The sequence below is a fragment of the Arvicanthis niloticus genome, chromosome 12 (genome assembly GCF_011762505.2).
Source record: "Arvicanthis niloticus isolate mArvNil1 chromosome 12, mArvNil1.pat.X, whole genome shotgun sequence".
Classification (NCBI taxonomy): Eukaryota; Metazoa; Chordata; class Mammalia; order Rodentia; family Muridae; genus Arvicanthis; species Arvicanthis niloticus.
This window is the reverse complement of record NC_047669.1, coordinates 11,131,527-11,144,882: the sequence shown is the minus strand read 5'-3', so window position 1 is coordinate 11,144,882 and position 13,356 is coordinate 11,131,527. Positions and strand designations below refer to the sequence as shown.

The 13,356-nt window shown below is 41.5% G+C and overlaps 1 long non-coding RNA gene across 1 annotated transcript in view; it reads right to left on the bottom strand.

Annotated features, from left to right (window-relative positions):
• LOC143444021 (uncharacterized) overlaps positions 1–11,382 on the bottom strand; it is a 73,892-nt gene extending 62,510 nt beyond the window's left edge. The window contains exon 1 of the long non-coding RNA XR_013113502.1: positions 11,019–11,382. This is a non-coding gene — a long non-coding RNA (uncharacterized LOC143444021). The remainder of the gene's footprint in view (positions 1–11,018) is intronic.
• Between the last annotated feature and the right edge of the window lie 1,974 nt (positions 11,383–13,356).

Genomic DNA, 13,356 nt, shown 5'->3' with positions numbered 1-13,356 from the left:
GCCTGGAATCCCAAGCTCTCAGACAGATTAGGAGTTCGAGGTCATTCTTGACTCTGTAGAAAGTTTGAGGCAACGGTGGGTTACAGAAAAGCTTGCCCCCAAAAGAAACATACAAAACAAGAACGAAAACCCAGCAGAAGGATATTTAGTGTGAGATTCATTTTTTGTAGGTTGGCTTCATTTGGGTGTCAGCTCTTCGTTCATTAAGAATGTCTGGGGCAGAAGAGATGGCTCATCAGATAAAGCACTTGCAGAGCAAGCCTGACAACCCATGTTCAATTCCTGCAACCCACACAAAGGTAGAAGCAGGGCCTGACTCCATAAAATTCTCCTCTGACCTCCACATGCATTCCATAGCAGGTGCATGCCCTCATACATACATCATTTAAGCACATGATAATAAATACACTTTTTGACTAAAATAATATTGTAGCGAGATGACAGACAACACTCGGGCATGGGGAATGCTCTCATCCTTGGTCAGAAAAAGCTTCTACTTACCATAGGTGGCAGGTACTAGAAAGACCCATATGTGGGCAGTAGTGAATACATGACAGGTGAGTTCTCAGCCCTAAATGGGACATCTATAGTGCCCTCTCCAAGGTTCAGGTAACGTATTGACTGAAGGAATAAAATGGTAGAAATAACTCGGGATAGTTCTAGGAAATGCTGTCTTCAAGACATGGCATGGTACACTCATGGCAGCCATGGCCACCTGCACAAGATAGGTCCATCAACATTCCTTCACGGATGGGGGAGAGCACACAAGGCCACACCCCTCACTGAGGAGCTATAGGCAGTTAACCAATCAATTAATTTTTGTCAATCACTAGTTTTTTAATGGTCCAAATATTGACACACAAAAATATCAAGTCAACCTATGAAAACATGTAGCTTATTCTGAATATTCTAATATTCTTTCGTTTGGTTGTTTAAAAGATTTATTTTTACTTATGCGTGTGTCCATGTGTTTGTATGCATGTGTTTGTGTGTATTTGTGTGCATGTGTACATGTATGTGAGTGTGAGAGAGGAGAGAGAGAGACAGAGAGAGAGAGAGAGAGAGAGAGAGAGAGAGAGAGAGAGAGAGAGAGAGAGGTATCCCTGGGATCTGGAATGATATGTGTTTATGAGCTGTCTAAGTGTGCTGGGTACTCAGGTCCTCTAGAAGAACAGCCAGCACCCTTAACGATTGAGCAAGTTCTCCAGGCCAGTTTTTGCTTCTTTTAGACATGGTCTTAAACTTGCTATGTTACTCAGCATGGAAAATTCCAGGACACTCCTGAAGGATCGGTTGGTCAAGAAGACAATTGCTCGACCTAAGGGCCCACAAGTCCTGTCCTATCACTTTCTCATGGTGTCAGCGCCATCAACCTAGTAAGTCCAGATAACTATCATTTTCTGTCTGAGTAAACAATTTGATAGGTGTAGGTGCAATGTAACTATGTACATTGTGTACATTATCTTAGTTTATGGGTGTTATCATTCTCAGGTGGTTTGGGCTGAGGCAGTCTGTGTTCTTCTTTAGCTGGCCTGAAGTCTCTTTAGGTGTCAAAGATGCAGGCAATGTGTGAGCTCCTGGAACAGGGTTCAGTCTCAGCTAGAGATTCAAATCTACACTCAACTGCTTCCCACTGACTGAGTTTACACACTTCCCCAGACCAAGTCGTCTCGTTTGCAAAATGAGTCACAAACAATTCCTGCCTAACCACCTCATGTTGTAAAATGAGCAGTGTTAGCTTCTCAAAGTAGATCAGACCCTGTATAAATTGTTCAGTAAGTAACTGAAAGCCATTATCCAGGGCCTTAACTGATTCCTGAAGAGATTAGTGGTCACGTCTGGTAGACAGTCTCGCCCAAATCTTCTCACGGGAGAACAAAGCTGGGGGGTGAAGAAATCTAATTTTATGATTTTAGGGGCTACCTTTGGAGGTTTGTTCACTGATCTGCTGACCACCTTGCTATGTTTAAAATGCTAAACTTCAGATTTAGAGTCAGCAGAACCAACCTAAACGTTATGACGATCTTGTCCCGAGAGTATCCCTAGAACACCAGCAAAGACCAGCCCTACAGAAACCCACATCAATGCACACAGCAGGGAGTGTGTTAGGAACAGGGAGAATCTGGCATGGCCTTTGTCCATCATTCTGGGTCTCTAGACTTTTATTTTCTCTTCTGGGATAATTTAGTAATCAGGAGATGACTGAATCAGAATTGGAGAGCCTTTTGCTGAGGAACTTTTCGAAATGTGAATTGTTTCATACCACTTCCTTCTTCCTTCTCTTCTCTACCCTGTCCTCTCGGCCTCCTCTTTCTCCTGACTCTGTTCCTGGCCCCCTTTCTCTATTCCTCTTTGATGGGCTTCCTACTGCCAGAGAGAGGCACTTCCATGGCGGATTCACTTCAATCACTCCAAGGATAGCACAGTTTCAAATCCTAGGATGAACCGGTTTCCTTATTGTTTCATTGGCACGTGATGGTTCCAAGTCGCTGGTAGATTTAACTCTCCTGATTTAGACATGTCTTTCCAGTTTGTTGCAATAGAAAGGATGGAATCAAGGTGAACAATGACCTTTATTTCTGAAAGATATGCATATACCTCAGGAGCAGGTTGTTTGTAAAGTAGGCAGTCTTTCAAGTCAGTTAGCACTAATAAGCTAAAATAGACACACCCACAACTTCACCTCCCTTCACCTAGTTCCCTAGAACTTGTGACAGAATATTAAGAATGACAGGAAACTTAATTTTGACGCATTTTATTTCTTAGCTAGTAAATCAAGCCTCAAAAGAAGGTTCCAGTTACTGTGCAGCTAAATTAACAATTGATCTTGAACTTTGATCTTTGGAGCCCAATTTCATTCTTTGCAGTACTTCATGGACTCTTACCAGGTCCAAAGGGCTGGGCAGCCACGGTCTCACGTTGCTTCCGTTCGCCCTCCTCTCTCTGTAGCTTGGATTTTCTTCCTCTTTGGACATTCTCTCTGTTTCAACATTCAAACCTTTTTTTCTGAGTCAGTTTCTAACCACCAAGACTCTCTAGCCTCAGGGCCTTCAAAGTCGAGGCAGAGTTTCGTATTTAGCTTAGTATCACCAATACTCCATGTTGCAACTCCTCTCCTCATAGTAAGTCCCATCTCCACAGGAATCATAAAGGCTCACTATTTCACTTTACAGACTAGGCACCAAAACTAGGGGAACCCTGTAACCTGCCCCAGGTCACACACCTAGAAAACAATAGAGCCAAGATTTGGATCAGATCTACCGAGTGCCAGAGTAGGTTACTGCCTTAGTGTCCCCCAGCGTTGACCTTGGGAAGGGAACCCAGTGGTTGAAGTTCACCCAAGGGGTAATTGACTCCTGGCTCTTCCCTGGGGGTGGTGGCCCTGTGATCTTAGGCTCTGGAACATTTCTGCACGCCTAACCACACACAAAGTGGTGAGAACTAGGGCAAGTCACTTCCCTCCCCCTCAGATCTGAGACCGAGATAAGGCCTCCCAAACAGTTGTGAAAACTAAGGATTAAGAGATGTAAGGTTCATGCTTCAACCAGGGAGTCTGAGAGACAGGACCTCCAGCCAAAACCTTACAGTAAATGACCCTGGCTTCTCTAATTTATATGTTAACTAGGATATTGTTTACACTGGGGCTTTTTTTTTTCTTTGTGAGTTCTCTCTTGATTTTCTTAAGATTGCTTTCAATTTGTGTGCATGCGTTTGCGTGAGTACATGCCACAGGTGTGCCAGTGCCCATGGAAGCTGAAGGGGACATCAGAGCCCCTGGAACTGGAATTCTAGGTACTTGTGAGTCATCTGATACAGATCCCAGGAGCCACATTCAGGTCCTGATGAACAGGGAGGACCCTTACATGCTAATGCATCTCTCAGCCTTCTGTAAGCCTCTATAATACCTCGCTTAAATGGTCAGTCTATGAACAATAAATGCAAAAACAATTTTTGGAAATTATTGAAATTTTATACCTGATCTAATACCAAGAGTTTATTTATAGCTTATCATGTCATTCTATCGCTCCTTTAATCTAGACAAAAAACATGCTGTTGGCATATTAACAAACATCTATTGAGCATATATCAGACTGAGGTAAGTTTTCTGTTTCCCATCATTCCATTTGGTTCTAGAAGAGGTAGATCCTATTATTGTTTCCATTTTTAGATGATAAAACTAAGACGCAAAATGTCTGAACAGCTTGGTTATGTAACAGTTAAATAAAAAGGCCAATTATATCAGCCTTATCAAAGGAAAACATCCAAATGTCAAGGGTGACTCGCAGACTAGCAATCCAGTACATATGAAAAGCAGGCATGATATAGCTAATAAATTGTGGGTTTATGAATCTATGTGCGTATGTGTGTGTCCGGGCATGTATTTGTTTGTATAGGTGCTTGTCTACATGTATGTTTATATGTGTGTGTGTGTCTGTGTGTGTGTCTGTGTGTATATGTGTATGTGTGGGTCTGAGTACACACATGTCTGGATATCTATGTGTGTGTCTGTGTATGTGTACATCTGTTTGTATGTGTGCCTGTGTGTACATGTCTGTATACATGTGTGTGCATCTGTGTGTATGTGTGCTAGTGTGTGTGTCTATGTATGTATGTATGTATGTATGTGTGAGTGTGTGTATCTATGTGTATGGATATCTGTGTATATCTACATATGTGTCTGTGTGTGTTTGTATGTGTGACTGTATGTATCTGTGTGTATGGGGAAAGGGTGGCTAGAAGGCAGAATTGTGAACAATATTTAAGCTACAGAGATTTATATATATGTACATACATATATATGTGTATATGTATATATATATATATGATAGATATGCCCTTCACAGAAAGACATGTGCCTGATTACTAATAAGTCATTTACAAAAACAACCCATCACTTTCTGTGCACAAGGACAAGTGTGTAAGCTTTAGACAACACAGAACACAGAAATTGAAATTGAAACTCACAAAAGTTTAGATAAACTGTTGGATGAGTATATTCAAGTTATCTAACATAAATAATTTACATTGAAGTAAATTTCCTCTGGGGTATGCTAGAAATTCGTTCCTTTTGTTTGCTAGTTTATTGAGACAGGATTTCTCTGTGTGCAGCTCTGGTTGTCATGGAACTTGCTCTGTAGACCAGATATATCTACAGCTGGCCTCAAACTCACAGAGAGCCACCAGCCTCTGTCTCCCAAGTGTGGGGATTAAAGGTGTGCACCACTGCCTGTTTCAAAGACTGATTCTTAATCAAACTGCCCTTCCATATATTCACTATAGGAAGAAATAAAAAAGAATGTTTCGTTTGGAAGAATATGGAGGTAGGTTTGGAATAGAAAGAGGTAAGTTCTTTAAAGATCAAGACTTTGAGCACAGGATACTTTGGCCTTCAGTGGAACTTTGAGCTCTTCATAGAACAAAATGAACAAAAGAAAACTCCAAAACAAAAAAACACCACCACCAAAAACTAAACAAACAAACCAAAACAAATCCAATGTCTTGAAATCTAAATAAAGCAAATTTGGCTTTTGATTCCCAAAGGTTCAGATTAAGAACACGGCTCTTCCAAGGAGAACAACAAAACAGAGAGATGGAATGCCCATTATGAATAACCCCAGAGTCTGCTCAATAACAATTTCTTTTGATGCCCTTTAAAGAAGCTGGGATGAAGCCAAAAGAAAGGTAACCAGTAGGTTACGCCAAGAAGCAGGAAAATATCTACAGCTGATTTCATTTTCATAGCACTTAAGTATTACAGCTGGAGGGCCTGCTGTCCAAATGTCTCCACTACCACTCAGGCTATGTGGCCTCCATAACTCTAGCATGTCTGCACCCCTAAAGTCCCACTCGAAAAAAGACCCCTGAAACCAGAAACAATGAAGTCCACATCTTAGAGCCACATGGCTGCTGTGGCCGCAGACAAGTTATCTTAACTCCTCACATGCTTTTATTCGCTGGTAAATTGGCCTCATCTCCACCAGACATCCCAACCTTCTTAGTCATCACCAAAGCCACACAATGGCTATGACCATTGCAGCTATCACCAAAGCAGCACATGGATGTAAAAGCACATTGGGAGGTGATGGAGTTTTCTATACAGGAAAGGCTATATACTACTGAAAATCTAAGACGTTTGAGAAGGAGAAACACCAGAGTGCTCACTGTTCTTCCAGGGGACATAAGTTCAACTCCCAGCACCATATTTGGCAGCTTACAACCAGCTATAACTCCAGTTCAGAGGATCAGATATCTTCCTTGAGCCTTCACGGGCAACAGCAGTATTCGCTTATACAGACACATATGAATAAAATATAAAAATACTTTTAAAAACCTCCAAGAGGTGAGAGTACAGATGTCACACCAACAACAGTTGCTAACAAGAATACAAGCAATGAATGAATTAGGTAAATCCATAAAAACACCCCTGGACTGACTGTGCAGAGCAGAGACCCAGTGCCCCGCCAGAATCTCACAGCACCCCCACAATGCAGTCAAGGATTTTACCCTGAGCTGTCTCAGTTCATCCTCTTTATGCATAAATATTAATTGACTGCTTCTACCTTGGGGTTATGTCTTTCTGTGACCTGTCTTCATGTCCAGATCCTCTTAATCTCCTCCAAGAAACTACACCCTTTCATTCCTCCTGCTGTCATTTCAAGCTCAGTCTCAATTGCTCTGGAGGTTTTCTTTGCATCTCACATCCTAGTTGTTTGTTTTCTTCCCATGGATGCACTGTCCTCTGAGGTCAACAGTTTTTCTTTGTTTTGGTTGCCAAGCAAATGCTAAGAGACAACAGTTGATGAGAGAGAGAGAGAGAGAGAGAGAGAGAGAGAGAGAGAGAGAGAGAGAGTTCACAACCTCACACCTGTGGTCTCCTTTAATCCTTTAATTCTATCCAACAACGTTAATCCCTCATTTAGCAGTTGAGGAAGCAGAGGCTCTGATGGGTTGAAAAGGTGTCTGTGATTATGACTGTTAAGGGGGAAAGTCAAGTGGAAGCCAGGGGTAGTCTCAGTGTTTTTCTTGCCCATGCCTCCACACACTGTACATGGGTGAGGTAGGAAGCACTTTCAAAATGTTCATCAATCAAACAAGGAAGGAATAAGTAGATGTGGAGAAACTTGCCGGTCTTCAAATATGTGCATGTCTCTGCCCCACGCAGAGCCTCATGTTCTTTCTAGGTAGGGGCTGCGCAGTGAGCATATCCTGAAGGAATTAGAGGGAGCCTGCTGTGCCTGGCTAGCCCTCACTCTTTCCCCAGCATTTATAAGCAGGCTGCCATGTCCTGGACAGATGGCATAGGAAAAGAGAATAAATCAGACATTTGCTCTGTTCTTTGGGGACTTATGTTTGATAAAATGGGAAATACTGGCTTTTTTTCGAGCCTAGGAAGGAGATGTTGCTAAAAGAATAAGAATTGTTTGAGCTCAGGGAATGACCAACAGAACATTAGAGGTGGCCGGAAAGGTTAAGTCCCCACGCTGAGTGTGAATAAGCTTCCCTTCAGAGAGGAAACTGAGTTGAAGATCACAAAGAATAGCCAGATGATTCACCCATCAAAATGGGAAGCTCTCTCTGGAAAAGATGGTGGCACTCAAGGAGACCTAACCCACAAATCCACAGAGGCCCTTACCACACCAGAGACTACGTTCTTATTTCTTGCTGCTTGTGGTGGCTTGGACCTTGTCAGCCTGTCAGGGGCTAGAGAGACAGTGAAGCAGAATGTTAGGACACCCTCAGACCTAGACTCACTCTGTCTGCCTCTAAACCAGTGTTTCTCCACCTTCATAATGCTGAGACCCTTTTTGTTGTGGTGGCCCCCAACCATAAAATTATTTTCCTTGCTACTTCATAACTGTAATTTTGGTAGTTACTAATTGTAATGTAAATATGCAAGACATCTGATATGTGACCCCTTAGGGGTCTCAACCCAGAGGTTGAGAGACACCAAAATGAAGCTTCCCCACAAGCAGCATCTACACAAATGGGCTCTGGGCAAAGTGGAGGCAATATCATTTCTAGCATCCTGGAACTGTGAAGAACAAGGAGCTGATGCCTGTGAAGTACACAGACCAGTGGCTGGCTTATAGTAAATACTCAGTAAAGGCTGGCTACTATTATGGTGCTTTTAACAATGACTGTAAATCTGACCTGAAGTATTCTGTGAATTTCAGAAGGAAGAGAAGATGCTTACATCTCACACAGGTCTGAAATAGATGTCAGTATCATTTATCATACGCTTTAAAATGACCTTACTGCCAAGATGACAGGTGCCCATCACCCAGAGGTAGGCTCCCCTGAGCTGCCATTCATCATTGTTCTCTGGGCCAAGCCCAAGCGGCAAGTGGACCACACCCTGTGCTCTGAGTCTATGAATTTCACCCTCAACTCTAAGGGCAGCAGGGAAGTTATTCTTCTAAAGTCACAAAGTCTTATTTGTCTTTACTTACCAGTAAATTTATCAGAACCCATGACCTATGTGTGGCACATGAAACTATTATTCTTACCTCAAAAGTAAATGTTTTAATAAAAATCACCCAACACTAACTTAGAAACACATTTTAAATATCAAAATATACACATTGTAAAGATAATAATTTTATGCAAGCAATTTATAGCCAAATGCTAGACCTAGCTTTAATGCAAAAAAAATTTCTGATTTTAAATCTATTAAGAAGTTGATTTTAATATAAATATGTTTTGACTCAAAAGTAACTTTAAAGTTATAAATGGTGAAAAACTATTTTCAAAATTTTGTGTATTTATTTATTATTTTATTATTTATTATACATTTCATCTTGCTACTAAAGGTTTTAATCTGTCATATTTTCTATACAGTAAATTAAATACAAGAAGCATACTAATTAATATGAGACATGCTTCTTGAACTGGCAGAGGAGGTAACCAGGCTAATTTTACGGGAATTTAATTTAAAGCAAAGCCAAATAACTCAAGTTTATGCCATACCAGCAGGAGCCATATTAAGGTTATTTGTTGTGTGAGGCCCCAAATGTTTTGGAGACATTTTAGAGAAGGTAGCAGCCATGGTCAAAATATAATGGGCCAAATCTTAGCCCTGACACCTTGACTATATACCTGGTGAGCTTTAGCCTATTCACCTAAAAAGAACCATAGTGACACCAAACCAGTGAAGTGTTGGAAAACCGAGGGCCAATCACATTTGAAAAACACTTGGAACAGAGTAAATAAGTTCTCATATTATAATGATAACCTGGTATGTTTTAATGCAGATACATGAATCCGTATTCATGATACACTCATGTATTTTTTATACTGATATTGCTTTATAAGGATGCCATCTTGAGAGCCAAAGAAGGCTGGCTTGTTTATTTATGGCTGTAAAATGTTCTCTTGTTTCTCCATGAAAGTACATTATCAGTAAGGCCATCACACCCTCACATCCTAGATGTGTTACTTATGGCATGACACATGCTCCATGCGTTACTCATGGAGCCCCATCGTGTTTGGAAGATATGCTCACTTTCTGGCTTGATCTCAACCGGCTGTGTGAACTTCGATTACCTGCTTGTCTTTCTGACCTCAGATGAACTTTCTTCTGGGAACTTTCCTCTAATGCTGTAACAGAAACCTAATTCTATGTGTTCAGACTTTTAGACAAAGGTTCAAGACCAGAGAAGGAGGAAAATCTATTAAAAAGATGAATTAAGGGGCTGGAAATGTTGATTTTCCACAATGTGTCCTAGCATGTCCAAAAAGATGCAGTATTGGTCTTACAGTCACACACCTCTTTAAATGTTAAAACAAAAGTGAGTCAGTCACACTCTTCTTCCCTGTGGCAGACTGTAGTTTTCACAAAAGCCTTCATCATTATCAATAACTTAGTGTGACACCTGTGCATATTGTTGCTAGTGGTGACAGGCACGTACTGTGTTTCATATATAATTATTCCTTCTTCATCTGACCATAGATGTATTTTTAGAAGGGAGCTGGGACACAATCACAGATCTTATTTTCATAAGCTGAAGTCCCATAAGGCTCTAAGTTTCACTGCTAACTAATCCTGAGCCATGATAATATCTCTTGTAACAACTGAGCCAGTAAATAAATTCAAATAGCTGTGAAATAAGTTCTTGGGCTGTGAGCCTAGCCTTTAATGGCTGAGCCATCTCTCTAGCCCAGTTAAACTGTTCAACTTGTAAGCTTGGCCAAAAACATAGAAAGAGTCAACTTGAGAAGCATGCTATTCTCTTCTTAAGAGATATTCAAGAAATGGATGCTTTAGTAGATGTGGTATGTTAGAGATTCAAACTAGACTGATGTCTCGCTTCCCTCTGAACCCAACAATTGTTATGATTCTTTAGATATATTCATGTTTACAAGTTCAACTCTGGAAATTGGAGTGTTAGCATAGATAGATAGATAGATAGATAGATAGATAGATAGATAGATAGATAGATAGGCTGGGCAGCTCTGTCTGGGAAGAGGGAGGTGCCAATGTAACACACGGCTAGTTGAATCTTAGTACTGATGACTCCTGTATTCCAAGATTCTGAGCCATACAATTCAATTAAATATAGATGGCAGCATTGTAGCAAAAGAAAAGAAAAAAAAAAAGTCAGTAGAGGAAGTTGACATGCCCAAACCTGGACTTGGCAAGTGGGAGGGAGCAAGATCACCTTACTGGTATTCAGTGTGGTTCCTGCTGATTACCTACTCACTTCTCCCAGATCTTCTGAGAATCCCAAAGCCTGCTTAGTTTGTGCCCCGTTTGGTGCCCAGGCTTATCAGATTCTCCTGCACTTGAATCCACTCCTTCTCTCTGCATACTGCCAGGTCCAATTTGAAATTTAAAAGGTCTCACTTCCTTAAAATGCAGCATTTACCAACAGAACCTCCATCAATCAACTGACTGATTGCGCCTGTGCTGCTCACTGATGATTGCTAGGTGGTGAGCTCTGGCTTTGTCCTGTATGAAGCTGCTCTTTTCCCTCATCCATCTGAGACTCGGCTACATAAGAGGAAGTGCATGGAATTACCTGGAATGTAGCAGGAAGAACGTCTGGTTGGGTCACCGGAGCATCCAGAGGCAGTCTTAGAATCATCTCTCCAGATCTGGTAAGCCTGTTGAGTCTTGGTTTAAACTTCAGGGTTTGGAGAATGACTTGGGAATTAAGGAACAACACAGAGATGGAGAGATCTTCTAGCCCAGTTCTTGCTTCTCTGGGTCTTTAGGAAGCCCCACTCACCCCTCTTTCTAGATTCTCGTGGCTTACCTAGGGTTTGTGATGATTTACTGGCCTGAAGAAAGAACAGTATAGTCCAAGAGATCATCCAAAGGCCAGCTGCGTCTGTGTGGATCAAGAAGGACTTGGAACCTTTACAGGACTTGCCTTGGCTTCAGACTAAACCAAAGTCAGGGAAAAGAGGCCCATCCCTGTGAGGATTGTACCTGAAAGGCCAGGCCCATGCTTGTCAAAGCAGAGCTAGGTGTTAGGGACTGGCTGGCGCTAATGTTCTCTGGGGAACCACAAATGGGTGGTGACATCCTACTCATGGAACTGGGCTCATGTTCCTGCTCCTGTCTGAGTTTGCCACAATCTACTCAGTTGGAAGAAAACTCTTTGGCTCTAAATTAAAGTAATCCTCATTAGCTACCAACCCTACAGAGAATATCAGTGCATCCTTCTCTTCCCACCCCCTCTCTTCTGCTGGGGCTTTGTCTGTCTTTTGTTTGCACTAGATGTTGAAGCAGGGGCCCTAAATGTTTGACATGTTCACCAGAGAAGCCCAACACACAGGTCTTGAATCTGTTAGTGGCAAGAGGGAAGTGAAAGTGCCCATTGGCTGAGTGGTGACATCAAAGACAAGTCTGTTCTGGACTGTGCAGTGTGGCTGGGAGATTTTGCTCCCAGAAGAGGATTAAGTAACATAGCTTTCCAGGAAAAGAATGGCACTTTCTTTGTACTTGCTTCATGTCCCAAACCATTCAGAAATGTGAGCATTAGATAGGGGGATATCAACTTCATTCTGAGGAGAAGCCCTAATGTCATTGACAATCCATGCTAGAATTATATGTGATTCAAATGATAATATTCAAATGTTGTTAACTCTGTTGTTTTCTGAACTGTGGGATATAAAAGGATGCATTTAAACATTTTCCCCAATTTTTCAGCAAAGACACTAGTCCAAAAACATCCAATACAGTACATACTTTCTGTACTTGGAATGTGTTAAATCTAGATCAGGAATAAGATTCTATAGTTGGGCCTCAGTATCAAGGGAGAGCATTGTTTTTAAGACTGATTTGAAGATATACTAGGCTACAATTACTTTCCTAAGACCCATAGCAAAAGCTTGTTTCTCGGCTATTGCTTGTCGTAGTTGAGTGGCTAGCTATGTTTCAGCTTGATTTACAGTAAGAAGGCTTTCTAGGACCGATGTCCAGTTCTGATATTTCCGTTGTGACCCAGGTAGGGACTGTAGGCAAGTTCATCTCTGTTGGTGTGAAAATGATAAGAGCTGACACAGGCATTATCACACTTCTGGCAAAGTTCACCACCTCGGAGACTGCTGGAGTTCAGCATGCTCTGGAGTCCAGGGTCTCTGGGAAAACAGTTCAGTTTAATGTGCCTGCCTGCGGGGAAAAGTTTGCACTTCCTGTCAAGTAAAGCTGTGATTAAAGGACTATTTCCTCCATCTTTTCCTCTCTGCCTCACTACCTGCATCCTAATATTAACCCTTAAGTGCAACCTTAGAGAGACCAATGTATAGCGGAACACACTTAGCCAGGAGTAGGAAGTCTCGGGTTCTTTCCAGGGTCTCTGAGTTCCTGGACAAGTGGTTCAGCTTTGTGGCTAGCAGTCCCCAGCTATCCAATGAGAACAACTATACAGTCTGTCACTGGACTGAAGCTCTCTGTTTCATCTATTTTCTCTTTCTCATATATAAGTTTATATTTGTAGTGTGCCAATACAGTATCTTGAACTTCTTGTGTTAAAATTCATTTTACCTTAAATTGTGTGTGTGTGTGTGTGTGTGTGTGTGTGTGTGTGTGTGTGTGAATGATCTCATGTGACTGTAGGTGCCAGTGGAGTCTAAAAAAGGGTGTGAGATTCCTGGAATCACAGATGGTTGTAAGCTCTCACAATGTGGGTGCTGGGAACCAAACTAGGGTTCTCTGCAAGAGAAGTGTGCACTTAACTGCTGAGCCATTTCTCCATGCCCACGTTGAACTTTTAGAGGCAATAAATCCTAGGAAAAGTAAGAAGTCAATGAGCAGTAGATATTAACAAATAATTTGGTTTTTAAAAATAATCATTTAAACAAAAAAAAAATTTCATCCAAAAATAATTATTTAACATGCAAAACTAGAAA